The sequence below is a fragment of the Tasmannia lanceolata genome, unplaced genomic scaffold (genome assembly GCF_043159265.1).
Source record: "Tasmannia lanceolata isolate RefF3 unplaced genomic scaffold, GAP_Taslan_0.1 ptg000006l, whole genome shotgun sequence".
In the NCBI taxonomy this organism is placed as follows: Eukaryota; Viridiplantae; Streptophyta; class Magnoliopsida; order Canellales; family Winteraceae; genus Tasmannia; species Tasmannia lanceolata.
In genome coordinates, this window is record NW_027518683.1 from 48,423,658 (window position 1) to 48,447,829 (window position 24,172).

At 37.4% G+C, this 24,172-nt stretch overlaps 1 long non-coding RNA gene and 1 pseudogene across 1 annotated transcript; both read right to left on the minus strand.

Annotated features, from left to right (window-relative positions):
- Positions 1-419: 419 nt before the first annotated feature.
- Positions 420-982, minus strand: LOC143878662 (glucosamine 6-phosphate N-acetyltransferase pseudogene; annotated as a pseudogene).
- A 7,078-nt stretch (positions 983-8,060) lies between these two features.
- On the minus strand, positions 8,061-23,773 carry LOC143878663 (uncharacterized). Its single transcript, XR_013251074.1, has 2 exons — positions 23,178-23,773; positions 8,061-8,483 (listed from the first exon to the last, which is right to left on the minus strand). It is a non-coding gene; the product is annotated as an uncharacterized LOC143878663 (long non-coding RNA).
- Positions 23,774-24,172: the final 399 nt, after the last annotated feature.

Below are 24,172 nucleotides of genomic sequence, written 5' to 3' on the forward strand. Positions count from 1 at the left end.
AGCTAAAACCTTGATTTTACAATCTAAAACCTGGATTTTACAAGTTCAGACCTGGATTGTACATTTCCAGGATTGTAAAATCCAAGTTTTAGCTTGTAAACTCCAGTTTTCAGCGTGTAAAATCCAGGACGTTAACTATAACATCCCCATTTTCCAGAAATTGAGCAAAGAAAAGAAACCCTACATTACCAATCACAGACGAAAAAACCCACTTCAATCACTCGAGATAAAAGGATTTTAGAATCCAGGATTATAAAATCCTCGAATTTTTGAAGCTAAAACCTTGATTTTACAATCTAAAACCTGGATTTTACAAGTTGAAACCTGGATTGTACATTTTCAAGATTGTAAAATCCAAGTTTTAGCGTATAAAATCCACTTTTTAGCTTCTAAAATCCAGAAATTTAGGAAACAAAACAAAACCAACAAAAACCCTACATTACCAATCACAGAAAAAAAAAGCCCTCTTCAATTTCGCTTCGATCATTCGAAATACATAGCCATCTGAATACTCTTCTCCTCAAATCCACATTTCTCATAGAAACCCTTATTCTCAACATTACAATCGAGAATAACCTTATAACAACCCATATATCTAGCGTGATCAGAGAGATACCGTACGATTTTTTGCCCTAGGTTTTTTCCTCGGACACTTGAATCTACAACTACATCTTCTATGTGACCGACCTTTCCGCAATTTCTGAGGAATTTCTTTTCGATGAAAATGCTTCCGGTGGAAATGATTTTCTGGGATTTCTCATCTTCGATTACACAGATCACGTGGTCTTCGCCATGGGAGCTGAGTTCTTGGAATCGGGTTTGGAATTCCGAGTCGGAAACTGAGTCGCAGAGACTGAGTTGGGCTAGTAGGTCGATGAAACCCTTGTTTTTGTCTGTGATTTCGAGCCTTCTAACGGGAAAAGGTTCTGATGTTGTGATTTCGCTCTGCATTTCTGATCCCCCAACTCGATAAGGAAGAGAGACAGAAATATAATAACAGGCGTTCGGAATAAAGGGATTTGCTAGGGACCTTAGCAGAAAGGCATTCTGCGGCTGGCTGTTGCAATTCAGAGCAGCCACCTCATATGAATTAAATAATAGGACAAAATAAGTTAACCTTCTGGATCTTCGAACAAGGTGTGACACAATGAATTTTTTAATAAATACGTGATATACGGTGTCCGTATGTGCATGCACGTATTTTTTATTTTATTTTTTACAAAATAGAGTGGGTCCTACCTTGTTCAAAGATCTAAACCTGGTTGGAGGAGATTTTATGGCCAATAAATGAACGGTTTGGATCTTTTAAAAAGGTGACCAAGTGAGCCTTTTTTTTAAAAAAAATACACTTTATACGGTAGTGTTTTGCATATGGATGAGTTTAAATACACTTTATACGGTTGAACCCGCTTTTGCGATTTCGTTCTATCAGATTTACCTATCCCGAGAATTGCAAGATGAGAAGCATTGTGAAAAAAACGAAAGTAAAATAAAATCATTTTCCCTTCCTAGTGATGTTTGGTTGTCATGCATTCGTTCATTCTACTTTCCTCGTCTCCAATGAATTTTCCAAATAATTGTATCTTGAGTTGTAAGATCTTATGCGGGCCATCATTGATCTAAGATAGACAGTCTAGATTGAAGAATGAGATTAAGTGTGAAATTACTGGAGTTACCCATTTCCACAATAATCAATGAAGGATATAAGGGTAATCAGTGTATCTCATCTCGATTGAAACATTGATGATTAGTGTAGCCCTAGATTCAACTACATCCGTTGGTTAAATAGATTAATCTCATTAGGGTTTAATGTAAGTGGAAACCTAGGAGATCTTTTTCTATAAATAAAGGGGTTGGTCTCTACTGCCATCTATCTTGACCAAAAAGAGATCCCCCCCCCAACAGAGATCATGCAGACAAGAGAGACAATAGAAGACCCAGCCCAATCGACCACCGCCACGGCGGATTGAGGTCAATCACCGACGCCCTGGCCAATCGAGGTAAGTTACCTAATCCTTTTTTGTATTCTAGTTATTTGTATGGTAAGTTCCTTCGTATTAATTCATTACATCCCGTTATTGTGTTTGTGATTAGGCATTTTCATTGAATACCATGATTCTAGGTTTTACATGAGTTTCCTCCCTAATCAAGAGGAAAGAGAAAGTACATGGGTTTTTTCCTTCTACTTTGTTTCTGCTTGGGAAATGATGTCATTTTTGTTAGAGAATTTTGTTAAGAAATCAATCTTTATGAAATTATGTTAATATTAATTAATATAGATCTAATCTATCAAAATAATAAAAGTAAATTAATCAGGAAATGTTAGAAATAACCTGTTTTAATGGATTGAGGTATGTCAGAAATGACGCTATCTTTAGAGTCAAAACGCCCTCGTCTGCACTAGGTTTACCGACGTTTGGCTCCCAATATTCAACCATCCTTTAGGGTCTCTTCCGTGCAGGGAATTGATCCTACGAACTCGTTAATTGCTCGTATCACAAAAACAATGAAGTGTAACAAGATAAAATGTGAAACCAAAATTAACATGAGGGGGTTTTCCATAGAAATTGGTTGGCATTTTTTAGAAGAGAGATCTCTATGTAGAAGATATTTTCTCCTTTTTAAGAGTTAATGTTAGAGTGAGAGAGCCGTTATCGAAATAAAGAAGGATTAGGAAACGTCTCCCACTTCCCTAAAATCTCTCTCTCTCTCTCTCTCTCTCTCTCTCTCTCACACACACACACACACACACACACACGGCTACAAATCTCCTAAGATATCTCTCAATAGTAACTTAACAAAAAATTAGGAGAAAACTCAAATAAATAATAAAGCTAATTAAACAAAAGCTTTTAGATTTTAAATCATTTCCAACAATCCCCCACATGATTTAAAATTTAAATAAACAGGCAAGCGACTTTACTGTGCAATGGGGTGTCTTCCGGACTTGAACCTACACTTAGTGTTGGTAAGATTCCATCTGAAGGAGTCGTAGTGAACTAAGTCTTGAACTAAGTCCTTAGGTTCAGACTTCATCTTACCACACACACAGTACGAGCAATTACTTGAGTTCTAATTAGTTTGGCCCTTTACGGTCATGAGCCCTATCTTGTTTTCCTGAGTGTCTTTAGGGAGTGGCCCAACTTCCCACAATAGCGACCTCACTACCACACTCACATAGGTGAGTCCTCCAAGGGTGCGCCATGACCTACACCCTGCAGAATCCTGCCTTGGACTGATTAAGAGATAAACTCAACCTAATACCTTCATAGTAATGAGCACTGTCACCATAGGAATGAGACTAGGGAATACCCCTCAAAATATTCAGTGCTCCTTCAAGCCATCCTACAGCTTCATTTTTACTCATTTAACCTCCTTCATGGGATCTCCAATCACAGAGGTTGGGTGTCCACTGCGATGACTACCTTATGGGCTTCAGTCTCAATCCCCCGATGATTTTTCACTAGCCTTTGAGCTAGTTTTTCTAATTATATTGCTTTCACACTATATGAAGTCTAAAGCCATCACTCTATGAGAGAGTTATATTTGAATTGTGTCTAAAAGACCTTTTCACATTGTGATTGTGCCAATCATATCACCTAAGATATGGGTATGGCTATCATATTTGCATCTTGATAATGCCACTCATTATAATCATCCATTATGCTTAATAAATAATATCTAGCATAGACAGGCATGGAATATCAAACCAAATGTCATATTTTCATAAGTTTCAATCCCCGCAACAATTTCAAATACCCCCACATTAGAGCATTTAGTGAACATGATAATTTGCTCTATTTGTGCTAATGTGCACCCTCACACAACATACAAAACTGTAAGCTTTTCATGATATGACATAATCTACAAATTATATTATTTAGATATTTATCAATCTCAATCTGTAGTTCAGCAGGCATTACCTTCTATATGATTAGTCACTGTTCAAGATACAAGCTATGGAAGCATAAATATCCATGATGATCAATGGAGCAGATTCATAAAACAAGTAGAGAAAATGATTTGTCAATTTCTTGGGGCAGGAGGTAGCTGTAATGCTATATATAAAGCCATCACTGTCTAACTTGACCATATCAAAGGTCAAAAACTTGTTTTAAAGAGCCCATCTGATTCATCCACTCGGTGAGACCACCAAGAGAACCTAGATCATTGATTTCTATATGGCCTATTCATAAGGTTGGGATGTTCTATTGGAATAGAAACCAAGATTATCTAGGCCATATTGTATTGCCACAGAGGATCAAAGGTTGGAATTGCTCACGCACATTTCTGTTATTGATGTGGTTACAAAAGAACTATGAACAGTACACATTTACATCAGAAATTCATATGTGAATTTTAAAAATATTCACATAAGCTGAAAACATGGGTGTCAATATTAAATTGGGGGTAGGGGGGGGGGAGGTGGTTGTAAAAAAACCCATTAATTACAGCCTAAGATATTAAGGGCGATTAGAGAGAAAATTGGTGTGCCTTTCAACCCGACAAGATGAGCCGTTCCCAGCGAGATCTCCAAAAGCCCTATTTTTAATTTCTCTCTACCCTTTTCTTCCTCTACTATCTCTCTGTGAAAAAATTACAGATTCCAATATCCGAAATCGCAGGGTAAATCCTGAATCACAAAATTAGAGATTAACACAAAAATTCAGATATACTGGAAAATATCAATGATAGTATCAAAACCAAAATATTCCTAAATCAGCATCAAAGTGTAAAAGAGATGACAGCAAAAGCCATTTCTTAATCAAATTAACATTAACAAAAATTTCTAAACAGTATCGTGTCTAAAATTGTTACTGTGTGCTGTATATATATATAAGAACGGTTTCTACACACGTGTAGATATGTTATCTACACACTAGCTTAAAATACATAGGAGGCCCACATTGTTTGGGTGATCCAAACCATAGGATCATCCTAACCCTTCGAACCGTTGAGGCAAAAAATGGACAGATTTGTGAAGGTTTATACACGTCCATTTTATCTCCACAAATCGTAGGGTTAAGATGATCCTATGTAGCTGATTTTTTATGGACACCCTATCTATGTGAGGGCCAATCAAATGAATGTTTGGATCACCCAAACAATATGCCCTCCACTGTATTTTAAGCTAGTGTGTAGATAACTTGTCTACACATGTGTGTAGAAACCATTTTTTTATAGAAGAATAAGAGTGTGCGCTCGACCGCACCAAGCTTAGGTGCGGTCGAGGGCCAAAAACTCATATATATATATATATATATATATATATATATATATATATATATATATGTATATATATATATAATATTAACAGAAAATTCCTTATGTTTAGACTCTAAAATTGTTGGAGAATTTTGTTAAGAAATCTATCTTTAGGAATTTCTGTTAATATTAATTAATATAGATCTAATCTATTAAAATAATAAAAGTAAATTAATCAAGAAAGGTTAGAAATAGCCTGTTTTAATGGATTGAGGCACGTCATAAATGACACTATTTTTAGAGTCAAAACGCCCTTGTCTGCACTGGGTTTACAGGATTTTGGCTCCCAAGATTCAATCATCCTTCCGGATCTCTCCGTGCAGGGAATTGATCCCACAAACTTGTTAATCGCCCGTATCGCAAAAACAATGAAGTGTAACAAGATAAAATGTGAAACCAAAATTAACATGAGGGGGTTTTTCCATAAAAAAAACTGGTTGGTATTTTTTAGAAGAGAGATCTCTATGTAGAAGAAGATATTTTCTCCTTCTTAAGAGTTAACGTTAGAGTGAGAAAGCCGTTATCGAAATAAAGGAGGATTAGGAAACTGTCTCCCACTTCCCTAAAATCTCTCTTTCTCTCTCTCTCTCTCTCTAACAGCTCCAAATCTCCTAAGATATCTCTCAATAGTAACTTACCAAAAAATTAGGAGAAAACTGAAATAAATAATAAACCTAATTAAACAAAAGCTTTTAGATTTTAAATCATTTCCAACAATTTTACTTTCCTTCGGGAGAAATTCCAGGAGCATAAGCCTTCTTAGCATGGCCTGATAGATGAAGGCTTCGTTTGGGTGTGTGTGTAGGGAAAATATAAACTTGTGTTTTCTAAGGAAAAACAATGCAAGGTCTAATAGGGTGGTAAATTTTCTAGAAAGCGGGGAAGATGTTTTATTTGGGAAATAAATTCATAGAAAAATGAGTTTAGATAAATTGGCCAAACTACATATATGTTCGACGGGAAAGCAACATTTTCTCCTATCTATCTTTCCGTTTTTGTCTTCCACGGGCCTACTCCATCGGATCCTCTTCCCTTCCCTTTTCTAAAATGAAAGTTGTTTCTCTTTCAATTATGGGGAGCTTACAGGAGACGTGTAGCTGCATGTAAAGGTGATAGGGAGAGAATGATGGGGGAACCGATCAAGTTCTAAGGTTTGATCTCGGAAAAAGTGGTAGACCGGTAAAAGCTATAAGAGCATTGAGGGCGTAGATCAGGGAGTGAAAAGGCTAAATCTAAAGCAACAGAAGATGAATGGAGTGAAGCTTCAACTCCTTGGGCTTCATTTCATGCCTTAAAAAGTCTATCATTACTCCCCGCAGATATGGATTTAGAGGTCGCCGTCGACCAAGCCACCATTCAAGTGGCATTTTAGACTTAGAGAACATAGCATGAATATGCTGAAAATGAACTGAACGAGTACATCTGGGCGAGATAGAACTTTGAAACTGGCACCCCTTATCCTAGCAAGAGATGAAAATCTCTTGGCAGGTTATCTATGGGCAATGCCCATTAGACCATAAGGAGGAAACCAATTTTGAAGAGCTCTCCAGTCATGGTCCTAATTAGGTTTTGTCTCTTCCAATAAATCAAAAGTAGATTTTTTTAGTTTTTAAAACTCAATGAATTTGCTACTCCGAGTAAAAAATGAAGCCCAAGGCTTGAGACCCTCAAGAATTGAAAGAGCTTGTCTTTCTTCGACATGTCATGTCCCGTATGTCCAACATCAACGTTGAGAACTATTTCACATATTCTCGCACCGCCCCTGTTTGGTGATGTATTGTATCTCCAAACAGGATTGACGGGCACCTCCTTTGGTTGAGTTGAACATTCATGTAAGAGACCCTATGCTGGAATTCCAATGACTTGAAGAAGATGCTTCCCATGTTCTTGCAAAAAAGAATGAGATTATTTGCCGCCCCTTGCAATGATTCGAAGAAGCACCATCATGAAAGAAAAAATGTATGTTTTTGACTGAGACCATTGATATGACGGGCCATCATAGGATAATCCAACGGATCTTAAGTCTAATAGTAAAGAATCACCATCATAATTGAAGTCACTATGGTGCTTTCTCCTTGAAAGTGGACAGTTGCTTACATGTAGGTTTTGGTTGTGTTCCTTAACCATTCTCGACGATTCCTCTATGTTTTTTTCATTTCGGATAATGAAATTGGAAAATTAGGAGAGAATGACATTCCCTGATCCTAACACATTCTACTCGTTTCTTCGGATCTCTAATTCCATGCATCTAAAACCTCGACTTATGTTTTTCTTTTGGAATGAGGCAGTCGCTCTACACAATTCTATTCCGGTTATTTTGCCTACTTAGGAAGGTGGAAAACAATAACTATATCTAATGACCAAAAATACATTTTAGTGAATGTTGGACGGATAGACCCATTATGTAATAGTGAGTGTGCCTCACTATATTAGGACAAGGTGTAGCCCTACCCAAGCATTCCTCATCCAATTTAATATAACAACTCCTCGGAATGCTTTAGTAGGGCAAAAAGCTCAATGTCATACATTGAGGCGCACCCTTTGGCATTGATAGAGCTTGTTTTGGATAATCCTATGGCCCCAAAAATATATGAATCATGCAACATTAAGATCTAATAATGCGATTTTTTTGTTGTTGAATGTCAAACCTTGCATGTACATTTGGGGCTCTAATAATTAATGCTCAATAAATTTATAATCTCTTGTATCTTGTTGCTCGAGCTAGGAACCAACATTGTTTATATGTTGATAATATATACACTTATTTCTAATACTTAATGCAAAAAATCTATTCATATAAAAAAAATACCTTCTTAGGAAATATTGTTCAAAGTAAATACAAGTGAATAACAATGTTGTTCAAAATATATTATAAATGAATATATACTGCATGTAGGTATATAGAAAACATGCTCCAATATCTTCAAATGAATTTGTTGTGGCTTTCCTAGTAGCCATGGACCCTGGCATGGCAATGGCTCGGGTACGGATGTATGATGCATATATGACGGCAACTAGGGCTGCAACAGGGTTGGGTTTTTCAAAACCCTAGTCCAACCCTGGATCCCATTATCTCGGCCCTGACCCGCCCTGACCCTGAGTTTGGGCCGAAAAACCTCAACCCATTGCACGCCCTACAGGGCTCAGTGCTGACCCTGGCCCGCCCTGATTGGGTAGGGCCGGGCCGGGCCGGCCCTAATTGACCCTAGTGTAAATACCTGTTAAGAGTGCCAAAAATAAAGCAACCACTTATCATATAGAACAAAATGATCAATAAACAGAGAAAGGGAACAAAATAAGACAATATGAATTCAACAAGATGACGGGCAACAGAGACAATTAGTAATAATAATCTAAAGAAACATCAATCCAAGATAATAGAAAACGTTAGCAAAGAAACATGCACAGATGGTTCAATTCTATAATAGAAAACTTAGGGTCGAGCCGGGTCAAGGTACCCGCATTAACCCAGAACCCAACCCGACCTGAGTCAGGGTCTAAAAAAATGAACCCTGACCCACCCTCAGGGTTGGAAAATCCAGCCCTGACCTTGTTCGGGCTCAGGGGGGTCAGAACTAACAGGGCCAAACTTGCACGCCTAACGGCAACACTAGATTCTAGCTTGACAATGGCAATAGAATGTCTATTAATTTTTCTTTTCTTTCCAAACATATAGATATAAAACCTGGTGCAGTAGAAATGTGGGCAGGACAAAGACCGAGTTAGACAAAGGAAGTGTCACATGGCTAGGATTGGGGTGGGGAGGTAGACAAAACATATATGACAAGTAATACTTTGTAAGAACTTATATAAAATGCGGCCAGCAATGATATTGGTTATTAGAGCCTCAACTTTTTGTAGTTTTGAACATTCATAAGCATAAAATAAACATTATTGATTAGGAAAATGCTAAAACATATATTGTTAAGATCATTCTTAATAGACACTCTCTAGCTGGGTCTGGATTGTCGGCAAGGGGACGATTGACCCCAAGAAAAATTTGGAAGGAGTATTACCCAGTTATAAAATATCCAAATCTACACTTTGTCCGTATTTAATTTCTTCCTGAAGAAGGGCAATGGGTGGTGATGATGTTTAATTTTTCCAGTTGTTTGAAAAATATATCTCGCCTATTTTTGAGACATTCTTAATGTACCGTTCTTTCTTCTTTTGAAACATTTTCTTTAACTGCATTCTTCGTCTTCTTACAAAAGAGATCCCCTTCTTCCCTTGTCTCCGTTCTCGCTGAAAAAGGGTTGCAGATGTTCCCTCTCTCTACGGCGATTTTCGGCCAAAGGTAAGCTGTGCACTTTATTTTGGAAGATCTCTCTATCTATTTCTTTCTCTTTCTCTCGGTCCATCTCTCTTAGTTTCTCTCTCTCTATCTAGAGTCTCTTTCTCTCTCATCCTCTCTTTCTCTCGATCTTCCTTGTCATTAGTCTCTATCTCTCTTTATCTCTTTCTCTAACCATCTCTCTCCCACACACACTCTCTCTATTTGTTTTCTTATCTTGAATTTGGGTATCAGATTATTCGAAGATGAAAGAAACAATTATGGTTTCAAATTAATGCAAGCAATGCCGCCATGTTTTTTTTCTAGAATTTTCCTTTGCTGTTACGTCCGGTATTTGTTTTATGGAACTAAGAGAGAAATGGATCTCAATTTTCCTTTCTAGATTTCTCTGTATTCAATTTATTGTTATTTTATGCATGCTAGAAAATAAAATTAGCTTTATGATTTCATCCTGGTACCATCTGCGTCCTTTTGATTCCGTTCATTTTTTTAATTGAATGTTGGAATTAGGCGGAATCAGAATAGGGTGTCGATTCCAAGGCTTGAGTCCGGCAATTAAACTAGTTTTTTTTTTTTTTGCATGAGATATCCATTCTCCATGAGACCAAACTAGTTCTTTATTAGAATGCGGTCATGATCTATTGAACATTCCCATTAGGGGTGCAACTCATATCGGACCGAACCCGTCGGGTTCAACCCGATTATTGTTTGGGGCAAGTTGGGATTTGTCAACACTGGGTCGGATAAGGGTTGGAAAAGGCAAACTCAAATTGAAATCGGGTCAGTTTAGGGTTGAGACATCGGAAACTAGACAACTCGACTAGAGAAACTCATATTTTGGTTTTTATGTCCAGCTGTTCCCTTATTTTATAGCTTAAAAATGCATAATCCGAGAGAATAAGAAGACCAATACAAAGGAAATAGACCCACAACTTTGATGTGGCACTTTGATGTGGCAGAGTCAGCCAAGCAATCAAAACCAGAATAGAAGATAGCTGAACTAAAATCGAATGTCCACTCCATTCAATCAGAAACAGATGCAAATCTCCCAGATATCCAAACCCACAACTCATATTCTGTTTTGGGCTTGCTAGATACTGTTATGGGCATTTAAGTGGCGTTTGTTATGTGGCTATGTATTTTAGGTTGTGGATGTAGTTATTTCCTATGTGATATGTAAGTGGGTTAGTGGGGTAGTTATCTAAAACTACCTTTATGGTTGTATTTAAGTTTTGTATTTCAATGAATTGAGAAGGAGATTTTTACAGCAACAACAAAGGAAACTTTATTTTGGAGAGTGATGATTCCTCTCGAATCGAGCCATTAGGAGGTCCGGTTGCCTCGAATCAACCTCTCTCCCCCTCTTTTCTATTTTGTTTTTGCTTATTTGTGTTACGGCCAATTAGGCATGTAACAAATTGGTATCAGAGCGAAAGATCCTGCGCCATGGCTGCGTCTTTAGAATTTTTGGGAATCAATACATGACGATCTGCAAAAGATTAAAGCACTTGCTTTGAAGATGATGGAAGAACAATGTCAATTTATGGAAGGCTTAAAAAAAATCAGCACAACGATAGAGGAAATACGCAGAGATGAAGGAAGGATTTAGATTGAAGATTTTGATGTTCGGACAGAGAAAAAAGCGGCAATTGCTGATCATGAAAAAAGCGGCAATTGATGATCATGAAAAATTAATAGAGAAAAAAGCGGAAACTTTGATCACAACAGATTTCCAAAGTGAGATTCGAAAGATCACGATCATTATTTATGAAGAACGTGAAGACTTGGTGTCAATTTTGATGTTCAACAAAATTATGTCACATAGGATTTGGGACCGCGGTGGAATAACATATTTTCTCCATCAAATCAACCTTGAGGACAAGGTTGTTTCTAAGGGGGAAGGAATGCTATATGCATTTAAGTAGTGGTTGTTATGTTGTTATGTATTTTAGGTTGTGGATGAAGTTATTCCTATGTGATATGTGTCAAAGTATAAAAGATAAATAACACCTTTCTCCAACAGCTTAGGCTTTTGGAGAAGTTGGTAAGTTAACATGGTATCAGAGCCAAAGGTCTCGAGTTCAAACCTCTTGGATAGCAAAAATTCACATGCAATGGTCGGCCCAAAGTAGGACCACATGTGCCACGTGTTTGCCAAGTGGGACACACGTGCGGGGGAGTGTCAAAGTATAAAAGATAAGTAACAACTTTCTCCAACAGCTTACGCTTTTGGAGAAGTTGGTTAGTTAACAATATGTAAGTGGGTTAGTGGGGTAGTTATCTAAAACTACCTTTATAGTTGTATTTAAGTTTGTATTTCAATGAATTGAGAAGAAGGAGATTTTTACAGCAACAACAAAAGAAACTTTGTTTTGGAGAGTGATGGTTCCTCTTGAATCGAGCCATTAAGAGGTCCGGTTGCCTTGAATCAACCTCTCTCCCCCTCTTTTCTATTTTGTTTTTGCTTATTTGTGTTACGACCAATTAGGCACGTAACAGATATCCTGGAGGAAGAGACATCCCGCATTGAAGTAGAAAATCGGAATATGGAAGGACCATTCTTCCAATTGAAATCCAACCCCACTGAAGAAGACTCATGGCAAAAAGTCCAAAGGAAAAAAGGAAAACTTTTGCCGACAAGTGGGCTATCTTCCAGCTTCCATCCTAACGAAATTAACGGGCCAACCCTCAATGGTTCAGGAGTTGAGGAAAAACCAGAGAATAAGGAAGTATGGCTAGAAGATGATAGATCTCTTGGATCACAGTAAACAAGGCTTCACCTAAATATGGGGTCTTGCTATAGGGATCACGTGTCCATGTCATGTATTTTCTTTTCTCTTACTTGTTTTGAGTTTATCTTCAAGGATATCATGACCCCTGTTGTTCTTCCTTTTTCCTTAGACATTGTTCTAAATATTGGACAATGGTCATGTTGCTATTGTATATCTTTCTTTATTCAATATTCTGATAGGGGTCCGCCTAATCCCAGCTTACCCATAAAAAAAATCCACTCATTTTTTCACTCTTTATCGCCTAATAGTTGTCCTTATATTTATAATGGTTTAAAAAACACAAAATCCCGAATACTCAAAGCCTAAAAATCCGCTCCATTGTACCATTTCCCACTTTACGATCTTACATCTGGATGCTTCTGGATTCTTTGTAATAAATGAAAGCATTTCCTTCTGGATTTTCCAAATATGCACGTTTTTTGTAGTCGAATTCTTAAAGCCTTCATGATTTTTTGCCTAGTTATGTTTGTATCCTTCATTTTAGTCTCGGGACGACAACAACGAAACACGGAGTACAATTTTAATGAATATTATGTGGCCCTAAACGTTGTGAAGGATCACACATGCCATCCACGGGGTGACTTAGTGATGCAGCACCGTGAAGAGAAATTGAGGAAATGGGAGAGAAATAGACAAAATGGGATATAATTAGAAGAATAGGAGAAGAAGAGACGAAAATAACCAGAAGAATAGACGAATTTAGGGAGAGAAGAGAAGAAAAAAGAAGAAGAAACCAGAATTAGAGGGAGACTAATCTTTATTCAATATCAATAATCATCAAAAAGTTACAAAATAAGCTGTAAAGAGGCCTATAAATAGGCAATTAACAACCTAAAAGATAGAAACCTACTCAAATAAGAATTCCTAAAACACTAAAATTCCTAATTCTAAATAACATGGAAAATAAAATCCTAGAAACTAATAACATTGAAATAAAAATACGAAAAAGTAAATAATATGAAAATAAATCCTAATATCTGCATCACTTAGAGTGAATGATGTCCTGCTAGAGTCTATGGACCCCGATCTGAGAGAATAGTGCTGAGGAACGAATAACCAGCAATCCTCAAAGATCTCCACATGTAGGAGAGCTCTACCAAGGAACTCTCGAAATAGGTGCCACCCTCACAGCATAGCACGAGTGACGATATAAACTAGATATATCTTGATCCGGAGCCAGGGCTCGAAACTAAGACGTGCCTAAAATAACTAACTCAGAGTCATCATCCATGGATAGGCCATGGAACCCCAAAAACAAATATGCTCTGTATACCATGGATAACTAGAAATATATATATGGGCTCGTGCCTGATTACGAATGGGAAAGGTCCAAAGAGCACCCCCAATTCGTCCGAGTGCAAGCACTTGGTCTCTTATGCCATTTATTATTAACCTTGAAGAGTTTTGAGCGAAAATCATGTGAAATGGGAACAAATATCTCCAAAAAAATATCTATCTAATCATGCATGTCTCGGAGATGAATAATAAGCACACACAAAGAAAATAAAAGAAGTGTCTCCTAAGTACAACTAGGTTATGAGTGTTATGCCTAATTGGTGTCTAAGTTCTGGTGGACAAACGCATGCATGCTAAAGCTAAAGGTATAAGGTCTGTACAGGAAACTAAGAAAACACAACAAAACATACAATACAACTCGACATCACATACAATACAACAAGAGAAATTCCTAAACTCTAAATGTACTCCTCGACTCTTGGATGGTATGATGTTCACCCAAGCCGCCTACGTATCCCCGCCTCCACGAGAATCAGAGTAACGTAGTTCTTCGCACATATTCTAAACTATGATGCCTAAGACATCTAGACCTCTATCCTAGACTCGACCTAAAAGATCGAACTAGTTATTAAAGCTTCTTGTGCGATTATTTAAATTCCAATTGATTGTGGATTTTAAGACACCCTATATGCCCTAACTAAATGCAGGTTAGCCCTAAGCTAATGCAGTTGGTTCCTACAACCTATGTGTAGCTAGGCTGTGTATCCTAAGGAAAACAGTAGGCAAACTAACGCATCATATTCTAGTCATCAGTTAGCGATGTGGATCACCAACTGACCAAACGGAGGCGTAACAAACTCCTAACTCTAACACAAACACAAACAAAACACACAACACATCAAAGACAAACTCCTAACTCTAAAACTCTCTATCTAGGACAAATTCCTAACTCTAAAGGAAGATCTTTTTGAAAAAACAAGGTCTTAAAGTTCTTTGAATGATTTTTGAAAGATTTACAAATTCTATTTACAAAGTTTGGCTGGACTTGGGATATGGATCTCAAGCTGCACTACGTACCTCGTGGAAAAGGATCAAGCCAACGTAGTTCGGAACATATTCCGAGATAAAGATGCTAAACACGTAAACAAGTGTGATTCACAAACAAATAAACTAGCGTGATCTTAAACAAGTACACCAGCGTAGTCACAAACAAGTAAACTAGCATGATCACAAACAAGTAAACTAGCATGATCACAAACAAGTAAAACGCCAATCAGATAAAACATGTCTAAAGGAGGTGACACCCCTAAAACAAATGAGACGAAATATTTCTCCAAAAGAAGAAGGGAAGCAAAATAATGAGACTAAGTGAGCCCTATACTATGATAGAGGGTTGTTTAAGAGACTTAGAGAATCTTCTAAAAGAAAAGAAAATAGAGGGGAACGCTATATGGACTAAGCTAGTCCCCTAATGATGGGCCTGGGATGACTCCTTCATCGCCCTTACAATGGTAAGGAAACTAGTGTTTAAGGTCGTCTAAAAGACTAAGGAAGTCTTCTAAAGAAGAGAGAAAAGAGGAGAAAAATGCTACTGGGACTATGTAAGTCCCCTAAACGATGGGCTTGGGCTTGAGCAACAGATAGGCTCATAGAAACATGCATTACAAGGGCCTTTAATTCTAATACCCTCCCCAATGTATTCGCGCGACTACTCCAACCAAGTCATCCTCAAGGAAATCATTCCAAATTGTATACTAATCATTACATTAGATGTCAAAATTATTACTAAAAATTCATTAGTCATTCATTTATCAGGTTATATATATACATATATATATATATATATATATATATATATATATATATATAGATTAAACCATATGAATGATCTAGAGAATAATATAGCACCAAAAATTCAACCATTACCCTTGAATAAGATTTTCCAAATCAAGTACTATCAATTCCAAGTGAAGTCTATGATAAAAACTGAATGCCTCCCTGCTGTATTGAAATACACATCTGTGGACCCCGATCCGAGGACTGTGCCGAGGGACGCGAGATCCCTCCTGCAATCCTCAAAGATCTCCACAACGTGAAGGAGAGCTCTGCCAAGGAACTCTTGAAACGGATGCCACTCTCACAGCATAACATGAGTGGCGATATAAAAAGAAAGAGATATGTCTTGATCCGGAGCCAGGGCTCGAAACCGAGACATACCTAAAATAAACTCAGAGTCGCCATCCATGGACAAGCCATGGAACCAAAACAAATGCTCTGTTTGCAATGGATAACCAGAGATACAAAAGGTCCGTGCCTGGTGACGAATGGAGAAGGTCCGAAGAGCGCCCCCAATTCGCCCGAGTGCGAACACTTGGTCTCTTATGCCATTTATTATTAACCCTGAAGAGTTTCAAGCGAAAATCATATGAAATGGGAACACGCATCTCCGAGAAAACGTCTATTTAATCATGCATGTCTCGGAGATGAAAATAAGCACACACAAAAGAATCGAAATAAATGTCACCTAATGATTGCTAGGTTATGAGTGACATGCCTAACTGGTGTCTAAGTTCTGGTGGACGAACACATACATGCTACAGCTAAAGGTATAGGTCTGTACAAGAAAGTAAGAAAACACAACAAAACACACAATATAACAAAACAACAAATTCTAAGACTCTAAACGATTTAGCCCGAGTCCTCGGATGGTCTGGTATTCATCCAAAGAAGCCTACGTATCCCCGCCTCCACGAGAATCAAGGCAACGTAGTTCTTCGCACCTATTCTAAACTATGATGCCTAAGACACCTAGACCTCTATCTTAGACTCGATCTAAAAAACCGGACTAGTTCTTAAAGCTTATTGTACGATTATTTAAATTCCAGTGAATTGTGAATTTTAGGACGCCCTATATGCCCTAACTAAATGCAGATTAGCCCTAAGCTAATGCAGGTGGTTCCTACAACCTATGTGTAACTAGGCTGTGCTTCCTAAGGAAAACCATAGGATTGCTAACGCATCTTAGACCTAGTCATCAGTCGGCGATGTGAATCCCCAACTGACCGGACGAAGGCGCAACAGACTCCTAACTCTAACACAAACACAAACAAAACACACAACAATCAAACAACATACCAAGGACGAAACTCTTAACTCTAAAACAAACGCAAACAAGTACATAACAAATCAAAGACTAAAACTAAAGACAAACCCCTAACTCTAAAACTCTCCTTCTAGGACAAACTCCTAACTCTAGAGGAAGATCTTGTTGAAAACAAGGTTTTGAAATATTTTTGGACTTTTCTAAAGAGTTTGAATGATTTATTTACAAAGGTTTGGCTAGACCTGGGATAAGAATCCCAAGCTGCACTACGTACCTCGTGAAAGAGGATCAAGCCAACGTAGTTCGAAAATCGAACTCGCCTAATACGCTTCTAAAAGAAACACTCAACACTTTAGATTTTTAAAGGTTTTTTATGTTTTTCAAATGTTTTTGATAGTTTTAAAGTTTTCAAATGTTTTTGAGTTTTAAATTTCTAATGTTTTTGGATTTTAAAGCTTTTCCAACGCTCTAAACCTTTAAATGTTTTCAATCTTAAAGGGAACACGCAAGTAGTACCACAAACTAGGGCAAAGCCTTAAATCTAAAGGGGAAACCCCTAACAAGCAAATAGCGTCTCAAAGAGACGAACCACAACATGTAAAGAAGTGCCCCAAGAACAGAGAAAATGATCCAAGATCCCAAGCAAGCAAAGCTCTAACAAGACTGAGTTAGTCTCTAATCAAAGTGAAGAAAAAGGTTATCAAGTAAACTCAGATTTCCATTCGATTATTATAAAAATAAATCAAGTGTTAAGCAAAGAAGAATTTTCAATTAAAAAATACACAACCTATAGCAATCATAAAATGATAAACAACATAAATTAGTCCAGACCAGCCGCTGGATAGCCTAATAAAGCAAAAACAATATCAAACACTTCTATGCCCAACCACAAACACCACCCCAATATGGGGATGAAATCAGATGATGCTAAAGTAATCATCTGATATCATAATACACATGATAATATTTCTAATCCCGCCTTGAAATCAGACAGTACTCATGTCGATAATATCGAATAGAGTAGTCATCTGATCTCCTTCTTTCCTAAAACAATTTATTTAAATAAAATTAAACAAATATGATAAGCTTTAAGATAATCTCACCTGAACAGTCCATTCATTATTGTCTTCAGAACCTAACTCAATGCTTAAGATAAGAAGAGTATTAGAAATATCAAAAGATTATGATAATTCCAATTAGTAAAAATTTCAGTGCATACAGGGGACATCAACTTGTGCAGATCCAAGTGCGAAGCGGTGAGCCACAAAACATAAAGACGGGCTCCAAGTAACCTTATCATTGCCCAGAGAAGGGTTCTTTTTAAAAAAAAAAAATGGTTAAAAGAAATCCAAAAGGTTGGGTAGGCCTACTAAACAAAAGAGGGGAGCACTACTTGGATTGAGCGAGTCCCCTAAGGATGACGGGCTTGGGATGTCGCCCTCATCGAAACATAACAATTAGCGGTCTCGGAGATCATTATGACCATCAATGCTCCTTTTCACAAGTTCTAACCTTAAAATTCTGAAAGGCCCACTATGGTACTCATGATTTCAAAATATCCAAAATCCACAAAATAAAATGCCAATCTCAACAAAAGAAAAAGCTCATATCAACAATTTCTTTACACCTCTAAGCCTTTGCTTATCTAAACAAGACAATGCATTCTCTACTATCACATAATGCACAAAACTCAATTGAAAGCCACATATCACTGAACAGGGATGAAATATTGGGTAGAAAGTGAGCTAGATTTGTGCCAAGACAAAGCAGAATTGTGAACTAAAAATTGAGCAAAATCCCACGGAGCAAAAATATTGGACAGCAGATATGCAATATAGAATACCAATTATGAGCTCACATTCCTCCCAAGGTCTTAACAATTAAGTACATAGCTAGTGGGGTTGTAGCCATGTGCCTTTGTCAAAACAAAAATCTCACTAGGGAAGCATATAGGCTTACAGAACAGCGGCTCTGAGTCATAGCTTAAAAAAAAGAAATTCAACCATGAAGTGTATAAGCCTATATGACAGCAGCTACCTGTAATAACCGTTCAAATGAATTCTTATTTTGTATTAATGATAACAACAAGTGCAATGACCAACACCATGACAGAAAGGTGACCTCGACTAAGCAAAGCTCATGATTCTCTCAGTAAAGATGCCATAAAATCCACATAAATAAGATATGGACAAACTACCTCCGAGCCAGGGAAGATAAGCCAATGCAAAAACAATTGTACACGATTAACTGATAAGTTGGATGACCATAAGAGCAATTCAACGAGGCATGAAAGATATTGAGGCAAAACCACACATCACTATCGAGTATCACATATGCAAAGCAACCAAAGAAAGGGAAGAACGAAAGAAGACTCGAACCCTTTTTAGTATAACAATGCCCAACACAAGGAAAACAATCAAATAATCATAGGGAAAGAACAGAAATGGGCTGAGTTACCTGATTGATGAACTGCTAGTTGCGATGAGCGTAGATCACCTGAATCGATAATGCTGGCCGATGGTTCGACTTAAATTGCCGGAGATGATCGGATTCTATGGGTTAGTGGCAGAGACGAGAAGAGGGTTTGTAGGAATGTGGCTGAGAAGAGGGTGATGGGAGGTGGCTGATGGTAGTGGGTTTAGGTGAAAATCGGATCGGAGGTTATGGGCGGGCTGGAGAAGAAGAAGTGGTGATAATGGTGAGTGTGGGTTTTAAGAAAAAAAATAAAAGAAGAAGAAGAAGAAGTGGAGGTTATGTTGGCAGGGAGGAATGCCGGATTCCGATGAGGTTGGTGGATGAGGGATGGAAGAGATGATTGGTGGGGATTGGAAGAGGTAGTGGGTTAGGAATGGAAAAGGGGTAAAACAGGGGAGATTAAATTGGTGGTGGTGATGGGGTTTTGTTGTGAAGATGGGCTGAGATAGAGATGGGGTTGGATGAGGTGCAGATGGAGGGTGGAGATGGTGATGGTGGTGGAGGTGGTGGCTGACGGTGAAGGTAAGATGAGAGGTGGCTACGGAAGAAGGGACGGAGATGATCGGTGGCGGCTCTCTTTTCTCCCTCTCTACAAATGGGTAAAAATGAGAGACCCTCTCTAAACCCTAGTTCTTTGGTTTATATAGGGAGATGGTAAATTCGGGCCCTCTTTTCCCTTGGGACAACCCCTCTCTTGAATAATCCACTCCCCCTTGGCTTCAATTAATAGGAAATGGCACACACTCTCCTTTCTTAGATGGGCCACCCCATTTAGATAATTTGGCCCCCCTTTTTTTCCTTAAAGGAATTAGAATATTAGCCTATTTTCCTTCCAGGGCAACTCCAAATTATATTAATCACCCTCCCTCTATTAATGATATAAATACAACTCTGCACAAATTAGCTCGTCTTATTTGGCATTTTCAGCGGATTTCGACAAAACTTTATAGGAGGCTACTGGCGATCCCAACTTACTTCGCGATGAAACTTGGGATCCTAATTCACTTGCTTAATGGAATTTTGATTCAAAACAAGGGTTTAAGGCTCGGTCAAAATGGGGTGTCTACAACATCTAATTAAAATTTCAGAATGATTATATATTTATATCAATTTTCATGTAAAGCCTACAAATCTCTCTGGAATAAGCATAGAAAGATGATCTTACTATTGATATTCTTATCGTAAAAGTAGCTAATAATAACTTTATCATATAACTAGTAAAAGAATAAAAAACGATTGTATAACAAGTTGTATGGATGATCATATGAAATAACTATTTAGCCCACTCAACAAGACACATGCTATGTATAGTATCATGAAAATTGTGGGCTGGTGACGAGTCAATAACATTATTAAAATACCATGCATAAATAAATAAAAACTTATATCTGATAGATAGAAAAAAAAAATGAACCAAAGTGATGTCAATATAATATCTTAACACTCATTCTAAGAAAATGATGCCAACTCAAACACATAATCACATGGCCCCAAAAGGCATTCACCAATTCAACTTATGAAATTAAAAAAAAATGGACTGTGATCAGTGGTAAATCTAAGGAAGAGAATACTAGAAGATTATGGGACATGAGGAAACTCTCAAATAGAGCAGACGAACAAGACCTTGAATATTAAGAATAAATTAATATGGGGCACTCATCAAGACACACCAATGACAACCAAGTCTTTTACCAACACCTCTCTAAACCGAATGGGTATCATGCTATTCTTCAAATACTATTATTATTATATTTCTATAAAGACAGTACTCTACCCTACTTCAAATTTCTAAGAAGAGGAATTCACACTGTGGTTATGAGTGACAAGCCTAACTGGTGTCTAAGTTTTGATGGACATACATATGCAAGCTACAGCTAAAGGTATAAGATCAGTACAAGAAAATACGAAAACACAACAAAATATACAATAACACAACAAAAGCCTAAAACTCTAAACGATTTAGCCCGAGTCCTCGGATGGTCGGATATTCATCAAAAGAAGCCTACGTATCCCCGCCTCCGCAAGAATCAGAGCAACGTAGTTCTTCATGTCTATTCTAAGCTATGATGCCTAAGACACCTAGACCTCTATCCTAGACTCGATCTAAAAGACCGGACTAGTTATTAAAGCTTCTTGAGCGATTATTTAAATTCCAATGAATTGTAAATTTTAAGACACCCTATATGCCCTAACTAAATGCAGGTTAGCCCTAAGCTAATGCAGGTGGTTCTTACAACCTATGTGTAACTTAGCTGTGTTTAGAAGACACATTTTTTATTTTGTCTTATATGTGTTTATTATTTCATCCCCGAGTCATGTATGATTAGGTAGACGTCTTCTCGGGGATATTTCGTTCCCATTTCATATGATTTTCGTCCAAAACTCTTTGAGGTTAATAATAAATGGCATAAGAGACCAAGTGCTTGCACTTGGACGAATTGGGGGTGCTCTTCGGACCTTCTCCATTCGTAATCAGGCACGGACCTTTGCATCTCTGGTTATCCGTTGCAGACAGAGCATTTGTTTTGGTTCCATGGCATATCCATGGATGGCGACTCTGAGTTATTTTTAGGTATATCTTGGTTTCGAGCCTTGGCTCCGGATCAAGATGTATCTTATTCGTTTTGTATCGCCACTAATGCTATGCTGTGAGAGTGGCACCTATTTTGAGAATTCCTTGGTAGAGCTCTCATTCATGTGGAGGTCCAGAAGCCGTTGGGGGCTCGTCCCCCACCTCTCTCTCGGATCAGGGTCCACACACACTAGTTTTCATAATGGTAACAAATTGGGCTCGAGTAATGTACTACTGTCGCTAGAAACATTACAAACTAAGTCAAAAATTGTATGTGGGATAATGCATCATTTCTTAGCAATCATGATTCCACACAATGATTATTAGCATCAGGCATTATTCCTAAAAACTCAATGATTTAGATTAACTCCTAACATATGCCATAATTCTTTCTAAACATTAGCCCTTTGGACTCTTTCTAGAAACTCCCAACTGATGAAAACTACTATAAGAACTCAAACTGAAATTGCAGCATGACTAAAAAAAAAAATTGGAGCACAATGGTGATGTCCAGTCATACACTCAGGATCAAAACAAATCCAAAATACAAAACCAAGCAATCCTAAGTGACAAAAGAGATAAAATAATCATGCACTGATCCTCAAGTCCAACTGATGACTATAAAAAAAAACCAGCACTTTTCATAGTGATATTTTACCAGCTGTTCTATCTAAAACATAAAATTCATTTTCCTTTTGTCATGCTAAACTCAAGAATGATAAAGGAAACATGAAAGCATTATTACCAAGGTCCAATGAGAAAAAAATAATAATATGACCACTAAAAAAAAATTATGCTAAACATTCCCAAAGAACAAACACGTTGATTTTTCTTAGGAAACATTCATAACAAGAATGATTTCTCTTCATCTACCATTAGGTACTAAAACCTCAAGTTATCCGATTTATGTCCTGAAAATAACTTTCTAGTTTAAATAACCATTTTTGCACTACTCATGCATTAAAAAAAAATACTAACATAACATGCACTACAAGTTCTCAACATTAACACGCTAATATGACATTACACTTACTGATTTCTTATATTTTTCCTGAACCTATTCTCCTTCAAAACTCAACTTCTTTGCTTTCATTACACTTCAAACACAAATACCAATCAAAATCAAAACTCATGAGCTAACGTGTAACAATCATGTATTTAACTGACCTACTTATGCATTCATGCAATCTCATCAGGTGTTCATTATACATTCAATAGCTCTAAATACTCTTTCAACACATAACCAGCAGTTCTGAGTTTGTATTCAACAAAACTAGACAAACACTCAATAAATTTAAACATGCAATCAACATAACCGAGTATATTTAACAAATCAGAGCTTATGTTCAATAAATCTGAGCATGAATTAAACAAATCCTTCATCAAATATAAAATAAAATACCTTCTCAAAAATTCAACAAAGAGAATAAGGGATATTACCTCAATTCAACGATTTTCCTTTCCGTTAAAGACGAAATCCGCAGAAATTGATGCTCAATCGAAACTCCAATAGAACAGACCTGATTTTTTCTTTCCTTTTACTTGCTCCTCGAAAAGAAAAATGCTGAAACTACTTAAACCCTCCAAATTTTGTATCCAATCTATTGAAGATACCTCTAATCAAACAAACTTTTATCAAAGTTAGAGGAATTTCATGGGAATTGAGATCAGTCATCAGTTGAAAATCTAAGATTTAAAGAGAGCTAGGGTATGAGGAAAGAAAACAGAGAAGATCAACGGCATTTAATGAAGAAACTAAGAGATATAAGGTAAGATCGAGACGAAAAGGTGCTCGCCGGATAGAATGAGCTCGCCGGCCGGAGATTCACCGGAGAAGAGGAAGTAGGGATCGAAGGTTAGGGTTTTGGCTCAGATCTGATGTTTAGAGGTTTTGATTGATAAAAAGGATGAAAAGAAATTAAGAGAAAACAGATTTGAAGTGAAGAAAAGTAAGAAAAAAATGAGGCCGGAGCTCCGATCAACTCACCGGAGAAGACGATCAGAAGATTGGGGTTAGGGTTTCAGAAGATTTTCTCTTTTCCCTTTTAAAGACAAGCTCTGCTAGGGTTAGCAAAATCCCTAATTAGCCCAAATGAGAACCCCTCACTTCTATTTATAGATTTTTTTGAAATTTTTTGACCCCCTTAAGTTTAAAAGACACCCCCATTAGATATATTTTAACTTGGTTTGGTTGAGCAAAAGGTGGTCTTGAAGAAAAACTCTAGTAAAATTAAGGGCTAAATTCGCACCTCTTTACTTACAGGAACAACCCCCTACTGCAGAATATACTAACTGGACCACCATCAAACATGATAAAACACTCCCCTTCTGCTACACCATTTTACACTATACTACCTACCCCGCTAATTAGTTAGGCAAACGCTGGTGGATTTCAACGAAATTTTAAACGGACCTAATTGGGACCCTAAACTACT